At 37.3% G+C, this 21,811-nt stretch overlaps 1 long non-coding RNA gene across 1 annotated transcript; it reads right to left on the bottom strand.

Moving 5' to 3' along the window:
* Window positions 1-5,251: 5,251 nt before the first annotated feature.
* Window positions 5,252-8,640, bottom strand: LOC125260516. The gene is made up of 3 exons (XR_007183058.1): window positions 8,578-8,640; window positions 7,156-7,345; window positions 5,252-5,619 (listed from the first exon to the last, which is right to left on the bottom strand). It is a non-coding gene; the product is annotated as an uncharacterized LOC125260516 (long non-coding RNA).
* Window positions 8,641-21,811: the final 13,171 nt, after the last annotated feature.

Consider the following 21,811-nt stretch of genomic DNA (forward strand, 5'->3'; position numbering starts at 1 on the left):
GTGTCCTCTGAATAAATGTGTTGACATTTTAAGTGTCACTTTAGTCAGATGTCTCCCACAGGCTGACATGTCAGATCCTTGGAGCCGGATGGAAGGGATACTCAAGCATGGATTTTTGCCATTTAGTCCATTTACTTAATTAAAAATTAAAATGCAACTCAATTCTTGAACATTTTGTCAAAACTTATTGCATGCAATGAATGTAAATGTGTCATTTTTTTTTTTTTTTTTTTTTTTTACAATATATTGTATGAGGGCGATTGAAGATGAGGACGGCGGCTCTGGAGGAGGGTACAGAGCAGGCAGAGGAAAGGGAATCAGGGATGAAGACTGAGGAGAAAACCAGGGTAGCGAAGATGGTGAGAGGAGCCAGGGCGGATCCAGGAGCAGGAGGATCCAGATGGTGACCCAGAGTCCAGTCAGAGTCCAGTGCCCCATGGTGGAGTCGAGGGAGGAGCCTTGGTGGAGATTTTTATCGACGAAGCCGTAGAAACGACGGATGGAGACGGAGCTGGTGGAGAGGGAGCCCAGCACAGATGGAGAGCAGATGGACCAGCATGACACTGCAGGCTTTGGAGGCCGAGACAGAGCTGTAGCGACGACCCACCTAGGTGGAACCAGGTAACCGGAGAGCTGAGGTGGAGCCGGACCAACTGAGGGCCAAGGTGGAGCCAAAGGGAGGGCGGAGCCAGACAGAGCCGTAGGGGTAGACAGTGGATGGCTTACAAGTCCATGGCACGGGCAAGGTAACATTTGTGCGAGGTGGAGCTGGAGGATCGAGGGAGCCTGGTGGAGCCATAGGTCCGATGGTCCCAGGTGGAGCCGAGGGAGGAGCCAAGGCAAAGGAGACACGGCGACTGGCTGAGGTGGAGTGACGGGAACAGGTGGTGTGGTGTATTACGGTTACTTTATTTGGGTGGTGTGTGTGTGTGCATGCTTATCAGGGAGAAGTGCCTATACAAAGAATTCCGCTCTCTTTTGACGTCATACAGGACACACTCGAAAAAAAACTCTCCGAATCCGGAAGTAGTGTATTTGGCACAGAAATACTCCATCATACGTCCAACTTGTGTTTTGAAACTTTGGCCATGTTTAGCATGAGAATGCAACTCTTTAACAGTGTAAATAAGTCAGAATGCATGAAATAGCATTACACCCCTTCTTTAAATCACAATAGATCACTCTGAAAAAACAAGAAACACAACAACATTAAACTCAGACAATACAGGACAAAGAACTAGTGAGAACTCAGGGCTTATGTACAAACAGTTTAATCAATATAGAAAAATAACAGGTTTGGGGAACTAATTAACACCATAGAAACAAACTAGTGGTGGGAAAATAAGAACAAAGGAAACAGGAACTAGATCTAAATCAAAACAGAATATACACACGACCCATTTAACATTTTTACAATTTTAAATTTAAATCATGTAAAATCGTAAATTTTCATAGAAAATGTCTAACTTTCTAACTAATTATTTATGGTAAGCTTTATATAAATGTAGTAATGTTAATGATCTTAATCCAAAATTTTTTATAGGGGTTCAAGGGTTGGTTGAACATCCCTGAGTTTAAATTATTTCTCATTGTAATTATGTTAAACTTTATGTAATTTAGTAATGTTAATGTTTTTAAACATACTGTAATGTTTTTAAAATCTATATTGGGAGTCTCTGAGTCTGTAAAAGCTGAACATCCTTGTCTGCTTTAAAATTTAAGTGAATGAATGTAGATTAATTTGATTGAAAACTCTTGGCAGTAATATTGTCATGATTGCTGACTTAACTGATGGTGTGGACACAATTTAATTAGTAGTTAAAATGTTTATACAACAAGACTGAACAAATCCATTCGAACAAATTATTTGGGGTTGAAAAAGTGTTATTGTGTGGGAAAGTCTCCCTCAATTTAATTAAGTTTATTGAACATGTTCATTTCTTGAGTGAAGAGAATACCAATGGCTTTGAAGACAGCATGAAAAGTGTCTGAACTGCTGCAAAGCCAAACACGATGTGCATAAGAGAATCTGCAGTCCATTATGGTAATTTGTCCTTTTGTTAACTCTTTTCCATCTGTAACTTACGGTGCTGGGAAAGCTAAGTTTGAAACTCTATTTGTAGCAGTTCAAGTTATTCTTTTAAAAATGTAGTTAGCTACTAACAAGAAGCAGGGGTTAAAATCTTTATGATTAGATAATATAAGTGGAGAGGAAAAGTTCACTTTTTAATTGGCTGGTAACTGGAATTTCTTTCCTAACTGTCTGACTTTGAGTCCTTGGGGAGAACAGAGCCACTGTCCATAATTGAGACCAGCGGACTGGGCTGAGCCTTCGTGCATGGACTGCCAAAGGAGGAAGCTCCTATAAATCCCTTTCATATGAATGTCAGCGAATAGGGCCGTTTTTGAAGCCCTTCCAAAATAGGAGGTGCAAAAAAAAATCTTTCGATAGGTCCGCTTATCCTCAAGCGCAGGTGGCTAAAGCACAAAAGTTATTGAAATGGTGCCGTGTATCCTCGCCCCCTCGGCTCCTCCGTATAAATGGATGTCTTGATCATTTTCGCCGCAGAGCGCTCTGTCATTTATGATGGGATAGATAGAGGTGGCTCTTAAAGCTTTGCATTATTTATGCAAGATATGCTTGCTGTTTTTCAAGGCCAGATGTTCAAGGTTGTTTGCAGATGATGCTTTGAGAATGCATTGCTTTTTTCTTGCATGCAAGAAAGTTTTCATGCCACTTGGTTTGATATTTTGTGTGCAATGCAATGACAATGTCCAAAAGTGTCCTTTTTCAGCCACTATATGTTGTGCATTTATTCTATTCGATAATGCTTTTGCTGTGCCTGTAGTTATATGTCTGTCTCTTTCTCTGAGTAATCAATGTTAGCCCATCTGCTTATAAAATCATGCCAGAGCACTGAAGAACTGGAGTCTGAAAGCTGGGTTTGAGTTATGAGTTTACAGCTTTGATCGCATCATGTTATGCAACATTCAGGAACATTCTGTCTGCGCAAATTCTGCAACCCATTCCCAGACGCTCTCAGACACAGACATCAAACCGGCTTGCTAGGGAAGGATTTTTTAGACTAATTTGACAGAACAGGAAGCTGGCTAGCTGCAAATTTGCACATAAGATGAAACAGTTTCAGAAACACACATTGCACTTTGGGGAAGTGTAAAAATGGTAGTAAACCCTCTGAGTCCCACACTGGGCATTGCGTTTGGCAACAGAAAGTAACTTGTTTATACCTTCAATACCAATATATCAATACTTAATAGAGTTGTCAAATGTACCGACTCTACCAAGTTTGTACTGAAATTTTAAAATGTGACAATACCAGCATTTCCCCCTAGCATTTTGAGACTTGATTAGCTACAATGATCAACGCTTCAAAAACATGTTGTAAATAGACATCTTTGATGCTCTTCACCGAGCGCTTACACGGATACAAACGGGAGCATTTAAAAGTAGGCAACTATCAGTGGATCCCTGTTGTGTGCGTGAACACAATGGCTAATCAGAGGTGTTTATGAATCAAACAGCCCTCAAAATGCTAGGGGGAAATAGTCAAACGTTTCATCAGACCAGGTGACCTTCTTCCAATGCTCCAAGGTCCAGTTCCAATGTTCGCGTATCCATTATAGGTGCTTTCGACGGTAAATGCTGGGCACTTGCCTATGCAGCAGAGTGCGATTCACTGTGTTGTGACACATTCCTCCCATAACCATCATTAAAATTTTGTGTGACTTGTACCACAGTAGACCTTACTGTTGGCTTGGACCAGTTGGGATAGCTTTTGTTGCCCTTGTGCTTCAGTGAGCCTTGGGCGCCAAACACCCTATTGCCGGTTTATGGTTTGTTCCTCTTTGAGCATCAACACGTTGATTACTAGAACTTATTGTTTGCTTATTATCTAATCTACCCAGACCTATATTCGCTTCACTTGACTGGTCATAATGTTTTGGCTCATCAGTGTACATATTGAGAAAAAGCCCTGGGAATTATGAGGGAAAAGGTCTGTGGTGTGTATGTAATATTAACTATATATCAAAAGGTCACATGCTAATGCTGCCTGCGTCATTGCGTGCTAACCCAAGGACCAACATTAATCGCTGTTATTTGGGTCTGACACTTGACATTTTGAGGTTTCTGAATGGGTTTGAGTGAATGATGTGACTCAAGGTTTGTGCACTACAGGTTTTGGTGCTTGTGTGCATTGCATTTATTCTTAAAACTAAATCATTTCTCTAATATAATTTTGTATTACCTCCAACCGTAGACCCAGGTGTCAGGCAATGGGTTTTATGGTACAATTATAATTTCTGCTCAGCACATTGTGGGATTTACATTAGATGGCACTTGCAGCCCGGATGTTTATTTCCCCCCAATATAATGGAGCATGTTGGCAGGATTGTTAGGGCTGCAGAATTGGCGTGTTGAAATACAGGGGGGGGTTGGGAAGGATTAGTTTAAGTGCTCTGCACTGTAGGCAATACCTGTGTGGTTCAGATAACGGTCAAATGCTCTTGTATTTGCTGCTAGCTAGAATTGGTTCTGATCCACGGCTCTCTGGAGATAGACGACAGGCAGGAAGTGTCAGGCACCAGACTTGAAATGAGGGAACATGGGCTATGTTCCAAATCGGAAAACAACAGGTGCTTTGCCATGCCCATACACAAAACCCTGCTAAACTAACTCTGTAGTTAGTGTATATATATATATATATATATATATATATATATATATATGTACTCCTAACTGACAAAGAATATGCAGCTCCTTATATTCTTTGCTGTTATGTAATCTATTTGCATTCACTTAATCATTGTAATTATGACATGCAGTAGCGGGAATCATTTGGTAAAATTATGTGTTCAGTGCATTGCGTCTGGTTCTGCCCTCTCATGTTCTAGGTCTCTTATAAATTTGAATTATTCAAGGAATAAAATGTGACTCAGTGAGACAGAAAAGGAACAGACAATTTGTGCTAACAAGACAGCACTATGTAGTGTTCACAGTTCTTTATTACACCCACTCGCTAACAGAAGACAGACACTGGAATGATTGTGCCTTCAATTCTGGCTGATCAGCAATGTTGTAAAACCCCAAGATGCTGAAGACAGGCAATTACTTAGTTTACTTCAGACTCTCTCGCTTTCTCATTTTGTTTTTCAGTAGCATCTGGTCTGTGTTTGGATTAAAGATTAAAGATAAATGTATATTAGATATGCATTTAAATATTGGCTTTAATTACTATGTATTGATTGTCTCTAAGTGAAGTAATGAAAATATAAAATAAATAAAATATATCCCAAGCAATCAAATAAATTAATGTTAAAAAATCTATACCAGAAGTAGTTGCAAATTAAAATTCTGTCAGATCTCAAAAACTCTTTATTTATAGGGTTAACGGCTTGCTCAAGTGTTCTGCCTTGAGGGTTCATTTCCGTTCTCAGTCCAAATCCTCCTGCCAGTCACGTCTGCCTCTAGGCTTTGAGTGTGCCTCGGTCTGGCCACTTCATCATACAAACATACAGACAGGCTAATCTCTGAGCTCTCCAAATAATATCATCCTCATAAGCCAATGACAAGTCTGCTCACAGCGTGAAGGAACTGCTCTGACAGGGCCAAACAATAAACAGGAACAGACAAAAAGCATTAGGAAAGCATATTTTAAATGTTTTGAACTTCAAATATTTGTCTAATGCACTTTTGCAAATTGTATTAAAATGAATATAATACACATAACACATTAAATAGTGTAAAATAGATTTCTGTAGTCAGCGCCGATAGCCTCGTGGGTAGCGCCGTTGCGCTTGGGGCGACCCGAGTCCCAAGGACCTTTCCCGATCGTGCCCCCCTCACTCTCTCCCACTTCGCTACCTGTCTACATACTGTCCTATTATAATAAAAGGCAAAAATCTAAAGAAAAAAAAAAAAAAAGATTTTTATAGTCAACATTAAACAGTGTTCATAACCGTTTTACAATCTAACATGAACAGGAATTGATTGGGATGAAAATTAAGAGGGCTTGATGTCTCTGGTGTAAATATTTGTTATAAATATTTTGATGAAAAAATAAAGACATTGGATATTGTGCACTGATAAATCATGCATAAATGTATTAGGTCAATTTTGATTTCATGTTAACTTTGGCAGCTCTTTAACAGCTCTGGTCTTTGGTAATGTGTCAAATGCTATCTATGATCCCACATTGTTTCTAATTTTTGCATTCATTATTCAAAAGGATGTTTTGTATTCCATGAACAAACACATCCGTCCCAAATGGCTTGGCAGCATGAGAATGAAGGCACAGACTGTACATCTGAATCCAGACCCACGCCAGCAGCTGATAGTTATACCCATTCATATGGCCTCCAGAGATCTCCATTCAGTGTGTGCTGAAGGACCTCCATGGGGTTAAATGAATCCAATTAGGTGACTGCTGCCTAAAGGTAAGAATGTATATTTAAACATTATAAATACTATTTCAGTATCCAGTGAGTGGTGTTTTTTTAGGATGATGAAATCTTTCACTGGATGCTAACCTTCATAGAGTGGTGCTTGGCTGTGCAAAACTCAGTGGGTGGTTGCCAGGTCATTGCTATGCAGTTGCTAAGGTGTTTAGAATGTTTTTGGCATGTTATGTGGTTGCTAGGGTGTTCTGGATGGTTACATTCTGGCCCAAGTCACGACTCTTTAGTTGTCTCCCAAATGACGCACTGTACACAATGTGCTATGTACTCAACTGTGTAGTCTATGAATTTTATAAGGTTATTTTATCATCCAGCATCAAAGTCTGATATTTCCATCCCCTCCACGATTTAATTAAAACTGTGAGTTAAGTTAGGTGCATGAAGAGTCCAACTGTCCAAATTAGTGCATCATCTAGATATTTAAAGTGCACTTTGTCTTTTTGGAGTTTAGTTAGGATCATTTTACTGACTCGGATCTTTGAATCTCGTTCATCAAATCGAACGAATCTTTTTTCCAAGTCATTTAGTTCAATAGCCAATTCCCCAACACATCAACTTACGTGACATTTATCACATTTATAATAAGAAAAAAACTGCAATGCAAGGCTAAATAATGAGAAACAGAAACTATTAATTAATTGCTTTAACGAGTCTGTCAGGTCTGTTGGTTTACCTCACCTTCCGATCTGAGTCGGTCGTTCATCCCGTGACATGATAGATAGATATGTATATCTATGGTGACTCCCCATCCCCGTGTCGCCATGGAAACCCCTATTTGTTGTATGTAGGTTTCCGATTGAAAGGGGTTTTCAGCATAATGGTAGGTTTTGAGTGTGCTTCAGGTGTAAAGGTAGGTTTTCAGAGCGGTCTGTCAAAAAATAATAATATAATAAGTATGTATAATATACTATATATATACATATAGTATGTATATATAATAACAAATATAATAAGTAAATGATAAAGAATTGGTTGTGAGGGTTAAGTCTTCTCGATGTTCAAAGTTAATGAGAATAAGCGTGATTTTTTTTTCCCTCAAACCACTTCACCAGAATTCCAGCTAACTTCCAGCTAATTTAATTTGTTAACCCTCTACCGGACGCATTATGATAAATCTATATAAAAAAAATATTTGACTCTTTTTCTTTTCTTAGAATGGCTTAACTTGAAGTGCTGTAAAAAAAAGTTTGGAAAAAAATATTATTTTAAGGTACTTTATGATATGTTTCCATATGGCAACAACGTACAATAGTGGAAATAACCTAGAATTAGTGTAAGTGTATATAGTTAATATTTTTCCTCGGAAATTATGTTTGTATTGAATCAATTGGTGCTATTATAAGCTTTAGCAGTAAATATAAACAACACCTTATACTTATTTTCCAACATCTTGTGCTTTTATTTATTCCATTTCATTTTTTGCTGAATAATGCTTTATATTCTTTGAATTTCATTACGTTTTTCGTGAATATTATTTAAATTAGCAAATGTAGACAGTTAAAAAGAAATCTAATACTGTTCATCATGTATCATAAAACATAAAATCAAAAACATTGCATTGTGGCATGAAAATTCAACATTACGGGCGAGATCTTATGAGAGGAAGGTTATGAACATGAACCCCCCATAATCCTTGAAACTTCACCTTTTTTCTGTACGAAACTTCAAAAAGCAGTTTTTTTTCAGAGGTGAGACACATGTACACATCACATTTGGTGCACTTTACCCTAACAATACACTTACATCCACTTGCACTTGCCTTTTTGAGACACCATGGCAGGCCAATGGTAGGCCAATGGTTGGTCTGGGCCAGTATACTGGCTGTAGTGGCAGGTCTCTGATGTTGATTTAATCCATAATACAAATGCCATGGCAGTCCTTAACATATGACTAATCAACATTATATCACTAGCATTAATGTTTTTATTGTTACATCTTAACAGACTGCAGCTGGCCTTTGCTAGCTTGCTAACCTATTATAATAATGGCATTCCATTATTGTGCAGTGTTGCCATATGGCAACACAGACATTTGATCGATTTACCAAAAACTAATTTCATAAAAACTTTTTTGAGTGGTGAATATGTCATCATAACTTACCTGAGATGATGTTAACAATTTTTTTTGTGAATGTGACATGGGCGGGGCCTTGTTTGTTAGTTTGCTTTCAGCAACTACCAACAAGAGACGGCAGTCTGTCAGAAATCACGCCACAGAAAAAAATTGCATGTCATGTGACTTAACCAAAGCACATCATTGGCTAAACTAAAGTCTTCTCTTACCAAAAAAAAAACAAAAAAAAACGAGAATGTTCTCTTAAAGAGACAGTGGCAAGGAAATGAACACAAAGAGTATGTTGCCATATGGCAACACTATGTGGTAGAGGGTTAGGTTACAGTGATGGGTAGGTTTGGGGTCAGTTTTTGATGTAGGCAATAGGGTATAATACTGTGTTAGACATGACCAATAAAATTGGCTGCAGGGCGGCATGGGCCTGGCTTCACACTTGGATGTGGGTCGGGTTGGACGTCCACCGCATGCAGGCTGCAGCGAGATGCTTCTCACTGCTCCAGGTGTGTATGTGTCCACAGTTTGCAGTGTGTGTGTGTTCACTACTCATACTGTGTGCACACTATCTTGGATGGGTTAAATGCAGAGAACAAATTCCGAGCAGGGGTTAGCACTGGCCTTCACATGACATTCACTTTTTCCTTTTTTTCGCTTTCACTATTTATACTACAAAACGGCTCTGAATAGTGCATAAGTACGCAAATAGGGACACACATGGCTTCAATGCAAGAAAGATTTTTTTCACCCATTTTATCATCCATCAGGTGAAAAGTCACAATTTAAGAAATGTTAAACACATTTAACATACAGTATATCAATTAATTCCACAGATTTTTCACCACAATTAGAAGATGTGTAAAGATTTTGCCTTCTCATCATAACTCTTGCTCTTGCTGGAAGATGCTATGTATAGCAACGCTATTTATCTGGCATTTTTCTCCATTGATGGTGATATAAATGTTTCCATGTATTTTGATGGAATACATTATCTGCCAGCAACATATGAACTGCATTCATTATATTAAATTTTTTCTGAGCCTGATTTTTTTTTTTTTTTTTTTGAAGGCTCAAAGCATGAAATAGACTCACGATGGCTCAAAACAACCTGCCTTCAGCAAAGATGAGCAACCCATGAGCAAAGATGTTGAAACTGCGCACTTCAGGGAGGTCCTGTGCCATTTTAGCAACTTCATTTGAGATGGAAAGCTAAGGTTTTGCACTATGAATTGCTGTAGCAAATTATCTACTTTAACTGAAAGCTAAATACATGCTTGAGACAAGTTAGACTGCAAGAAAGAAACCAATTTCCAATTGCATAGCAAGTCCCATGTAAACAATTCCCTGTTAAGCAAGGTTTACACGACTGATAGACTGTAATCAGTAAAAAGTGTACAGTAATGTAGATATCCTCTGATCTGGAAAATTCAGATAGTCGCTATTAATTTTTCTGCCCTACGGCACGCTCATTACGCTCATAAATAGTGTAAATCTCATTTAAACCAAGACTGCTGTAGGTGCATCTATCCATGCATATAATTCTCAGACATACTCAGAAGAACAGTGTCGGCCCACATCTCCCTGCTGGCACCGTGTGGAAGATGTGTATGCAAGCTCTGCTTAAGTAGGAGCAAACAGAGACCGCATTTACATTTCAATTTGGCAGCGAGATATAGCAAGATTGTACAATCTCTCTCTCATTTTCTGCAGGGCTCAAGATAATTATAGATTGATTCAATGCTTCCTGCCTTCGAAAAAAAACAAGCTTTTCAGTGACTCTGCTACTCCCAGAACCAAAAGGTAATCTAGGAATGAGGTTCATGGCCGATTGGACATCACTTTAATGCACAACTAGGGAGCAAAATGCAAATGCCAGAAATAATGTAGTTCAGAGATTTTAAATAGGGAATCGGGGAATAGGGGAAAATGAATCAAAATTATATGCCAGTTGGTTAAATCATTATTAATATTGATTATTAACACTGCGGCAGGTAAATCTAATCATTGAATATATGTTACAAAAGTGACTTTTTTTAAGTGTTATGCACTCATAAGCACCATGTTTTAAAGATGCTGCTTAAAGTAAAAATGGTAAAAATAAATAAAAATATGCATGTTTAGGCCCCTCTATTCTATCAGTCAAGCCACAATTATTTATATAGTTCTTTATATAATATTTAATTGTTTTAAAGAAGCTGCACATTAATAAAACAAGAAAATAACAGTGTTAATGAAAGTACAATTCATTTAAAATTATGAAACAAGTTCAGTTCAGCTAGAAGCAGCTCTAAGGCAGTTATTCAGCTCAAGTCAGTTCGATGTTGATTCAGTTAAGTTCAATAACAGTGTTGATGATGCAAAGTGTGATATATCCAGCTCAGTTCAGTTCAAATTTTGTTCTTATCTGATAGTGTCAGTGCAGTTAAATCGAAAATATTACTGAATATTAATTTAAACCCCTATTAGAAAATCATAAAAGGCAAAATAGAAGTAAAATTACAAAAACAGTTTAATGGTCATGTCAGGATAAAATATTAATATTTTGAAATCAAGCAAACTTGAGTAGGAGTTATGAAAGTGGACTTTGGAGAAAAAGATATAAAATGCTTCAAATGTGGAGGTATTTTTTTCCGTTTAAACTAAAAACTTTAATTAATTTCACAATTAATTATGCAAATTAATTTTACTTCTAGTAATTAGTGATGTGAAGTGATTTCATCTGGAATTATTTGGAGATGTGAAAAGAAGACATTCCTTATTACAATAAAGCCAGACCAAATTAATTTTTTATTTTTATTTTTTTGGGAGTAATGTTCACCGTTTATGAATGTTTTGTGTTCAAATGTTTATTAAGAAAATAAAGAGGTTAAATTTTGATTTCACATTGACTTTAAGCATGTTGATATGTAGTTTGTCCTGTAAAATGTCTGACAATGTCAGGCCCATTCACACCAAGAACAATAACTATGCGCACTGCATAGTTGCATAGTATAGTTGCATAGTACTAATTGCGCACTGCAGTTTATGTCATCTGCCATTTTAAATCCTCGAGCTCTTTAAAGCAGGATGGATTCTGTCTGGCTGTTGATGTTTTTATCTTTCATCAGCTGGAAAAAATCGTTCTGAAAGTGATTCCAACGATATCATTCCTCTGTGCTGTTATCGTTATAGTTGTGATGTGGACTCTATTTAGAAAGATTTTTAGAACTATATCTTTATTGTTATCGTTATAGTTATCGTCTTTGGTGTAAACAGGAATTTACAGTTTGTTGCATTGCATTGTGACAACCAGACAACCTAGACAACCAAGACAACCCAGAATGTTTGTTGTCATAATGCGTTTCTATTTAGTATGAAATGCACTCAAATCTTGGTTGTCTAAAATGGAGCAGAAAATCAGTCTGTCAATAAAAAACCTCTCACTGAGGAAAGTATTGAGTGTTGATTCCCGATTGTTGGCCGAGTTGAGCTTTTGTGCCAAAATAAACCCTTTGGATCTTGAGATTGCTTTGGAATTGACTTTCTGGGTCGACAGCATTTATACACTTATAAACTGCAATTACAAGGGAGAAAAGGACCAGGATCAGGCTTTGTTACATTATCTGCACGGTGACAATTTTCCATTGTGCAAACCTGTAATATAGTCCACATGATAGAACAGTTCAGCCCACGATGTGAATGAACTAAAGGTGAGAGAAGAGAGGGAACAACAGATAGATAGAAAATAAAATAAGACACATTTTCCTGCAGCCCAAGCAAAAAAGGAACAAAGCATTGTTTAGCTGTTGTAGCATTGGTCTGTTTCTCACACAAAGCTGTCGCATTGCTTCAGATAACGTATCTATAGTGCATGAGTTGTATAGGTGACATTTATGATGCTTTTGTGTCCTTTTTGAAGCTTGAAAACTTTAATCTTCATTCATTAAATTTTTTGTTCACAATTTCTCCTTTTGTGTTCTACTGAAGAAAGAAAGTCATATGGTCTGGGATGGCATGAGGCTGAGTAAATGATGAGCTATTCCTTTAGGTTTATTGATTCAGCCACAGCGAACATCCCATTTTATCTCTCAGTTTGACACAATCAGAGCGAACGCCTCTAAGATTGAAGAGTCCCTCATATGAATAACCATCTCTGTTTACATGGAGGAGGTGTTTGGTGTGCTATATCGGGAATGCTAAGTGTCTTTCAGAAGTGATGGGACATGCAACTATGTATACTTTAGTTTGTGTTAGTAGTGGGAAATGATTGATAAACTGATGCATGTGTGCTAGACTGACGTATGTCATTCCTTCTGTAGTGTAATGTAACATATTGCAGTATTTAATGACAATTTTATGCTGTAGTTGACTTTCTGATGACGCACTTCGCAGTGTCATTTTCACGGTTTATAAAAACAATGCAGAATCCATTCAAAACAATATGTGCTTGTTTGCAGTCTTGGATGCTAGCTAATGTCTTTAAGTTAATTTATTTTAAAGGTGTCCTAGAACATTTTTTCACAAGATGTAATATAGGTCTAAGGTGTCCCCTGAATGTGTCTGTGAAGTTTCAGCTCAAAATACCTCATAGATTTTTTTTTATTAACTTTTGTAACTGCCTATTTTGGGGCATCATTATAAATGCGCCGATTCAGGCTGCGGCCCCTTTAAATCCTCGCGCTCCCCGCCCCCAAGCTCGCGACTGCCTTAAACAGCATAAACAAAGTTCACACAGCTAATATAACCCTCAAAATGGATCTTTACAAAGTGTTTGTCATGCAGCATGTCTAATCGCGTAAGTATAGTATTTATTTGGATGTTTACATTTGATTCTGAATGAGTTTGATAGTGCTTCGTGGCTAAAGCTAACATTACACACTGTTGGAGAGATTTATAAAGAATGAAGTTGTGTTTATGAATTATGCAGACTGCAAGTGTTTAAAAATGAAAATAGCGAAGGCTCTCTTGTCTCCATGAATACAATAAGAAACGATGGTAACTTTAACCACATTTAATAGTACATTAGCAACATGCTAACGAAACATTTAGAAAGACAATTTACAAATATCACTAAAAATATCATGTAATCATGGATCATGTCAGTTATTATTGCTCCATCTGCCATTTTTCGCTGTTGTCCTTGCTTGCTTACCTAGTCTGATGATTCGGCTGTGCAGCTCCAGATGTTAATACTGGCTTGTCTAATGCCTTGAATGGCTGGCATATGCAAATATTGGGGGCGTGCGTATTAATGATCCCGACTGTTACGTAACAGTCGGTGTTATGTTGAGATTCGCCTGTTCTTCGGAGGTCTTTTAAACAAATGAGATTTACATAAGAAGGAGGAAACAATGGAGTTTTAGACTCACTGTATGTCATTTCCATGTACTTCCATGTACTCTTGTTATTCAACTATGCCGAGGTAAATTCAATTTTCAATTCTATGGCACCTTTAAAAATCTCCTGCTGATATTGCACATCTATCTCACTAGCTGACATTGTTGTCCATATGGTATCCATGCTTTTCATCTATATTTAACAGCCCTTAGACTACGAGAGCCATTTCAATCTTTTATGAATCAAGAACATTACCCAGTATTTTTAGTTCAGTTTCCTTTTCTCCTTTCCCTCTCGGACTCTGTACTAGCAGGGTACCTAGGGGCATGTTTTTGTCTGGCATTAAAGCAGCCATGCTGAGACCATCAGACAGCTTCCAGATTAGAAAATGAAAGACTGTGAGCAACGCAGATTCTGTTGCCAGGGAACTGCATAAATCAACTTGTCATTGGCTAGGCCGTGATGATTCAAAGGTTTGCTGACCACTTGTTGTTCAGCAGTTTGGTTGTAGTCGTATTTTTCTGGTGAACGTTGATGCTGATTGTCTGATTTTCAGTGCCTGATTTAGAATAACAGCAAATAAACCTGATAGCTTATAGAGCATCTAAGTTTTTGCCAAGCAGCTGCACTCTGTTTTCAAACTAGTTTAATGCACTTTTTAGGGCAGGGGTGCTGAGTGCTGCACCTGGAGATCTACTTTCCTGAAGTTCAAACACACCTGAACCAGGTCAAGTTGACTTTAAAAATTACAAACAGATGTGTTGGAGAAGTTTAAATTCATCCAAGCCTCCGATATAGAGCATTGCAGTGATGGCGTATTTTTGTAGGCCAACCTGCAAGTTAGCATTACCCATGGTTCCCTCAACAAAAACCCAATAGGATTTTCCCAGTGGCTTTTGTGTAATTGCAGAAAATAAGCTTTGTGACCAACAAAAATTGTATGATTCTTACTGTGCATGTTTTGGTACTCATGGTAATCTTTGCAAATGAATACAACTTTAATGAATTTTGAAGCCTAAATTCAATCACCTAAAGTAAAAAGCTAAATGTAGGCTATAAACGGTACACAAGGATCGCATGACTTCAACCTCTCCATCACTTAACTTCCGACAACTTTTTCAGTCTTTATTTAAAATACATTTTCCCTGAAAGTTTGAATAAGAATAGTTTGCAAAAGACATAATGAGACTATAAAAGTGATTAGTAGATGCGTTTTCCTGTTTGGTGTGGTGATGTTTTAATGTCCCCGACAACCTCTGTAGTCCCATTTTAGACACTTGTTAGCAACCGCCTTGTTCGAGACAAGTAAAATCTTAAAAAATACTAACCCGATTCCAAAAAAGTTGGGACACTGTACAAATTGTGAATAAAAAAGGAATGCAATAATTTACAAATCTCATAAACTTATATTTTATTCACAATAGAATATAGATAACATATCAAATGTTGAAAGAGAGACATTTTGAAATGTCATGCCAAATATTGACTCATTTTGGATTTCATGAGAGCTACACATTCCAAAAAAGTTGGGACAGGTAGCAATAAGAGTCCGGAAAAGTTAAATGTACATATAAGGAACAGCTGGAGGACCAATTTGCAACTTATTAGGTCAAATGGCAACATGATTGGGTTTAAAAAGAGCCTCTCAGAGTGGCAGTGTCTCTCAGAAGTCAAGATGGGCAGAGGATCACCAATTCCCCCAATGCTGTGGCGAAAAATAGTGGAGCAATATCAGAAAGGAGTTTCTCAGAGAAAAATTGCAAAGAGTTTGAAGTTATCATCATCTACAGTACATAATATTATCCAAAGATTCAGAGAATCTGGAACAATCTCTGTGCGTAAGGGTCAAAGCCGGAAAACCATACTGGATGCCCGTGATCTTCGGGCCCTTAGACGGCACTGCATCACATACAGGAATGCTACTGTAATGGAAATCCCAACATGGGCTCAGGAATACTTCCAGAAAACATTGTCGGTGAACACAATCCACCGTGCCATTCGCCGTTGCTGGCTAAAACTCTATAGGTCAAAAAAGAAGCCATATCTAAACATGATCCAGAAGCGCAGGCGTTTTCTCTGGGCCAAGGCTCATTTAAAATGGACTGTGGCAAAGTGGAAAACTGTTCTGTGGTCAGACGAATCAAAATTTGAAGTTCTTTTTGGAAACCTGGGACGCCATGTCGTCCGGACTAAAGAGCGCTCAGTTCAGAAGCCTGCATCTCTGATGGTATGGGGTTGCATGAGTGCATGTGGCATGGGCAGCTTACACATCTGGAAAGGCACCATCAATGCTGAAAGGTATATCCAAGTTCTAGAACAACATATGCTCCCATCCAGACGTCGTCTCTTTCAGGGAAGACCTTGCATTTTCCAACATGACAATGCTAGACCACATACTGCATCAATTACTACATCATGGCTGCGTAGAAGAAGGATCCGGGTACTGAAATGGCCAGCCTGCAGTCCAGATCTTTCACCCATAGAAAACATTTGGCACATCATAAAGGGGAAGATGCGACAAAGAAGACCTAAGACAGTTGAGCAACTAGAAGCCTGTATTAGACAAGAATGGGACAACATTCCTATTCCTAAACTTGAGCAACTTGTCTCCTCAGTCCCCAGACGTTTGCCGACTGTTATAAAAAGAAGAGGGGATGCCACACAGTGGTAAACATGGCCTTGTCCCAACTTTTTTGAGATGTGTTGATGCCATGAAATTTAAAATCAACCTATTTTTCCCTTAAAATAATACATTTTCTCAGTTTAAACATTTGATATCTCATCTATGTTGTATTCTGAATAAAATATTGAAATTTGAAACTTCCACATCATTGCATTCTGTTTTTATTCACAATTTGTACAGTGTCCCAACTTTTTTGGATCGGGTTTGTACATGCACAAGGGGTTATTACTGATTTATTTTATGTCATAGAATAAAATGTGAAAATATCTTGAGCTTGTGTTTACCACAGACTTTATTTCAGGCATTTAAAAACCCATTTAAAGCTGTAGTGTGTATTTTTTTTTGGTTAAAGGGTCATGAAACCCCCCCTATTTGAGCCTGGTCGTTCACATCTCAATGCTTAAAAACTCTGTAAAAAAATGGGCGTGTAAAGCTCTGGAAAAAAGGGAGTGTAGAGGGGGGGAAGAGGGGAGAGAACAACCAATAAAACACAGACATACAACACATTCATTATACAGCATAATTAATATTAATATATAAGCACGGAGAAAAATGACAACAAACTCAAGACTTGATGAAATATGTGTGCATACACCGTGCTGGTTCATGTTTGGTGCAGGAGAATGTGTGAAATATGTATATAAAAACTTTAAACACAGATACTTTATTCTGTATATGAGCTATGAGCCATGTGGCTAGGGTTGTTAAATTCATCGCGGAGCTCCACGCTGAAACCGATCATGTGCGCTCCACGTGTAACAATTGTAATTTTCAGTGTGGTGACTTGACAGCAAACATTAGATTCAACTGCGCTGAGGAGCCGGGCCGATACACAACCCACGTAAGGATGATAATTCCGCAAATAACTGCAATTGCAGGTTTCAAACAGAGATGGCGACAAAGAAGCAAAACTTACAGACTGCAGCTTTAAACAACTAATTGACTTTGGGATGATGGAAACAAAGTGTTAAAATGCTAACGTTTCTGTGTTTTGGCCTACAAAAATGCACCATTCCTGCAGCACTCTATAGCATACACAAGATTCGTCGTTTACTGCATCCTAAATCATATTTGCTACATTGACAGTAGGATGCGAGAATATGCTAGTATGACATACGGTTTCTGATAGATTTTTATAAGAACTCCATTCATTTGTGTTTGCTTTTTAGGCTAATATTGCCCACAGCCCCTTTGCAAAGGTTTTCTGATAGGGTATTTGCTCTTAAATCTCATTTTCAAACAGATTTTTTTTTAAATTTAAATTAATAAAATTACATCATGAGTGGTCCCATGACACTGGAGAATCAATGGTATCAACATCAGACCTGAGGTGAAACATCTAAAGATACCATTTTTAATTTGAACGTGTGGACTTTGGGAAGCTTAGAAAATAGTGTGAGTTGTATGGACCACATTTATAGTGCTTTTATGATGTCAAAATGATCTCTGGGAGTGGGTGTTACAGGAGGGATGTGACAAGTAAATTGGTGTGTCTAAATTGCAGTGTCATTTTAACAACCTCAATTTATGAAAATCAACCCTATTCCCACTCACAGGTTTTATCTCTTTGTCAAACACAGAGAACAGAGTGTTTGAGGTGCCGAGCAGAAGAAACTTGCTGTTAATTAGTTGTTTAAAGACGATATCTCACACACTGAACTGTCAGCCACACAAGGTTTGTCCCTGCAAACACGTCCACTAGGAGTTTCTGTTCCTCCTGTCATTATGTAAAGATTTACATGCTGTAACAATGAGAAAGAAAGTATTTGATATTTGATTATGTATTTAGAATGTTCATCTCTGTCGTTACTTGCTCATCCCAATGGATTTCACTTGGAAAACAGGATCAACAATTATCCAGGTTTTCCAAAGTAGCTCATGGTGGAACTGCAGAGGATTCATGAAACTGTACAGTTGTGGTATGTAACATCTTTTCACAATCTGGTCAATTCCCATGCACTGGATAAAATCAAATCTAGCACTACATCAATTTGTACTCAGATTTCTCTTCTGAATATCAAGTTTTACTCTGAAATATATCTGATTATGGAAGCTAAAGGGTTTGTGAATTGTGATGGGCATGTTCGAAACACTGCTTTACGAAACCTTTACAAAGCTTTTGTTTCAAAGAAATGCTTTGAAGGGCATATCAAACTGACCAAATCACATGATTTCAGCAAGCGAGGATTTGTCATACGACTTCAAAATATTTTGAAATGTGAGGTTGATGATAGTTCAATAAAGTAGAATTTCTTTAAAGGTGCCCTAGAATTAAAATTGAATTTACCTTGGCATAGTTGAATAACAAGAGTTCAGTACATGGAAATGACATACAGTGAGTCTCAAACACCATTGTTTCCTCCTTCTTATGTAAATCTCATTTGTTTAAAAGACCTCAGAAGAACAGGCGAATCTCAACATAACACAGACTGTTAAGTAACAGTCGGGATCAATTAACATGTACGCCCCCAATATTTGCATATGCCAGCCCATGTTCAAGGCATTACACAAGGGCAGCCAGTATTAACGTCTGGATCTGTGCACAGCTGAATCATCGGACTAGGTAAGCAAGCAAGGACAATAGCGAAAAATGGCAGATGGAGCAATAATAACTGACATGATCCATGATAACATGATATTTTTAGTGATATTTGTAAACTGTCTTTCTAAATGTTTCATTAGCATGTTGCTAATGTACTGTTAAATGTGGTTAAAGTTACCATCATTTCTTTCTGTATTCATGGAGACAAGACTGTCTTTATTTTCATTATTAAACACTTGCAGTCTGCATAATTCATAAACACAACTTCATTCTTTATAAATCTCTCCAACAGTGTGTAATGTTAGCTTTAGCCACGAAGCACTATCAAACTCATTCAGAATCAAATGTAAACCTTCAAAATAAATACAATACTCATATAATCTGATGTATGCATGCAGCATGCATGACGAACACTTTGTAAAGATCCATTTTGAGGGTTATATTAGCTGTATGAACTTTGTTTATGCAATGATAGTGTTGAGGGGGTGGAGAGCGCGAGCAATTAAAGGGGCAGCAGCCTAAATCGGCGCATTTCTAATTATGCCCCAAAATAGGCAGTTAAAAAAATTAATTAAAAAAAATCTATGGGGCATTTTGAGCTGAAACTTAACAGACACATTCAGGGGACACCTTAGACTTATATTACATCTTGTAAAAAAACGTTCGATGGCACCTTTAAACTCTTTAAACTTACATGATTGATGTCCTCAGCACACAGAGACTCGAGTTCTTCGAAACAATAAAGCATTTTTGAATCAAAGTTTTGAAAAGCATCACTCAAAGCGGTTCATTTAAACCTTATTTTTGTGTAAACAGGTTTTTTTTAATTAATAGCTATTTTTATTTTTTAAAGTGTGAAGATTTTCAATAATATTTTCCAAAAGGTACTAAAAGTAAATCATGCTTTTTTTGTTTATATCATAAATTTGATTTATTTTTCATATTTCCGAACTCTGGAACTAAGAAAACGAAGATGAAATAAATGTAATATGCAGTGGTATTACTGTATTTCATTAGTTCACAATTGTGTTTAATCCAGTGAAAACCAACAAAACAATCACCAAAACTCAATTTTCAAATCTATCATTGACCGTATAAACGTAACTAAGAATCTAAACCCATCTTAATCAATTGGCATACAACTCCTCTAATCAATTCAATGCACTGCTTTCAAGGATTATAGATGGATCAGTGGCCAAAAGAGCCATTTAATCTTTTATTCATCAGTGTTTGTTGAACACCTCAATTAATCATTATGCAGTGCCACATTGCCAAGACTGTCTAACAGGCTTTCCATGGCACTTCTGAACAATCATACATTCTTGTATCTTTGGAAGCCTTGAAATAGTTGTGTACTCATTCTCAGATCTGGTTTATGGACTGTAGTTTACCATGTTTGGTATAGCCATAGCCAAATTTAAACTAATTGAACACTTTGAATGGCATTGTAATTTCACAACACCAACAGAGGAGTCAGATTAGATTGAATAGACAGACAAAAGGTGAAATTATATTACTGCTTTTACTGCAGGTAGAAAAAAATATATACTGTAGGTAATAGATTGAGAGACAAATGTGTGGAAAAAACTACTGCAGCAGCATTTTCTCTGCTGTGCAGGCCAGATAAATGGAATTTATAACCTCCCTCCAATTCAACACAGCTGCTCACAGTAATGAGTAAATGAATCTGATTGGCTTAGATTGAGAGGTGTCTAATTGGATGTGTAGCAAATCTCCAGCTACTTAAAGGGTTAGTTCACCCAAAAATGAAAATAATGTCATTAATTACTCACCCTCATGTCGTTCTACACCCATGAGACCTTTGTTCATCTTCAGAATATTGTTTGTGCACCAAAAAAAAAAACGACTTTTTAACAATATCCAGTGATGGCAGATTTCTAACACTGCTTCAGAGTGTTATGAATCTTTTGAGTCGAATCAGTGATTCGGATCGCGTATCAAACCGCCAAAGTGCTGAAATCACGTGACTTTGGCACTCCGATCCACTGATTTGATTCGTAAAGCTCCGAAGCTTCAAGAAGCAGTGTTTTGAAATCTGCCATCACTAGATATTGTTAAAAAGTCATTATTTTGTTTTTTGGCACACAAAAAAATATCGCTTTATAATATTAAGGTAGAACCACTGAACTCACATGAACTGATTTAAATATGTTTTTAGTACCTTTATGGATCTTGATAGAGGGAGTGCCATTGCTGTCAATGCAGACCTCACTGAGCCATCAGATTTAATCAAAAATATCTTAATTTGTGTTCAGAAAAAGATGAACGAAGGTCTTACGGGTGTAGAACGACATGAGGGTGAGTAATTAATGACATTATTTTCATTTTTGGGTGAAGTAACCCTTTAAACGCTCACCAGCACATACAGTAAGCTATATAAAGCTATAAAATTGTTGTAACTAGCTCAGATTATTTTATCTTGAACATAGTTGATGAGAAATATATAAGTTTATATTTAAATCTCTGATGTTTGATTGGAGACTTTGTATTTTGAGACACTGTTGAGATATTTTTGTATTTTTTTATGAGGCTTTGTCCACATGATATATACAGATATTTCTGAAAACATTATCCACACCGACAGCATTTTACAACTAGATAATGTAAAAACACTTCAAAACACTGACATAACCCAATATTTAAAAATATATAATAAAATTAACCTGTTTACATGAATCACAGAAAACTGAAAATCTTTTTTTCTC

Source organism: Megalobrama amblycephala, linkage group LG24 (assembly GCF_018812025.1).
Source record: "Megalobrama amblycephala isolate DHTTF-2021 linkage group LG24, ASM1881202v1, whole genome shotgun sequence".
Classification (NCBI taxonomy): domain Eukaryota; kingdom Metazoa; phylum Chordata; class Actinopteri; order Cypriniformes; family Xenocyprididae; genus Megalobrama; species Megalobrama amblycephala.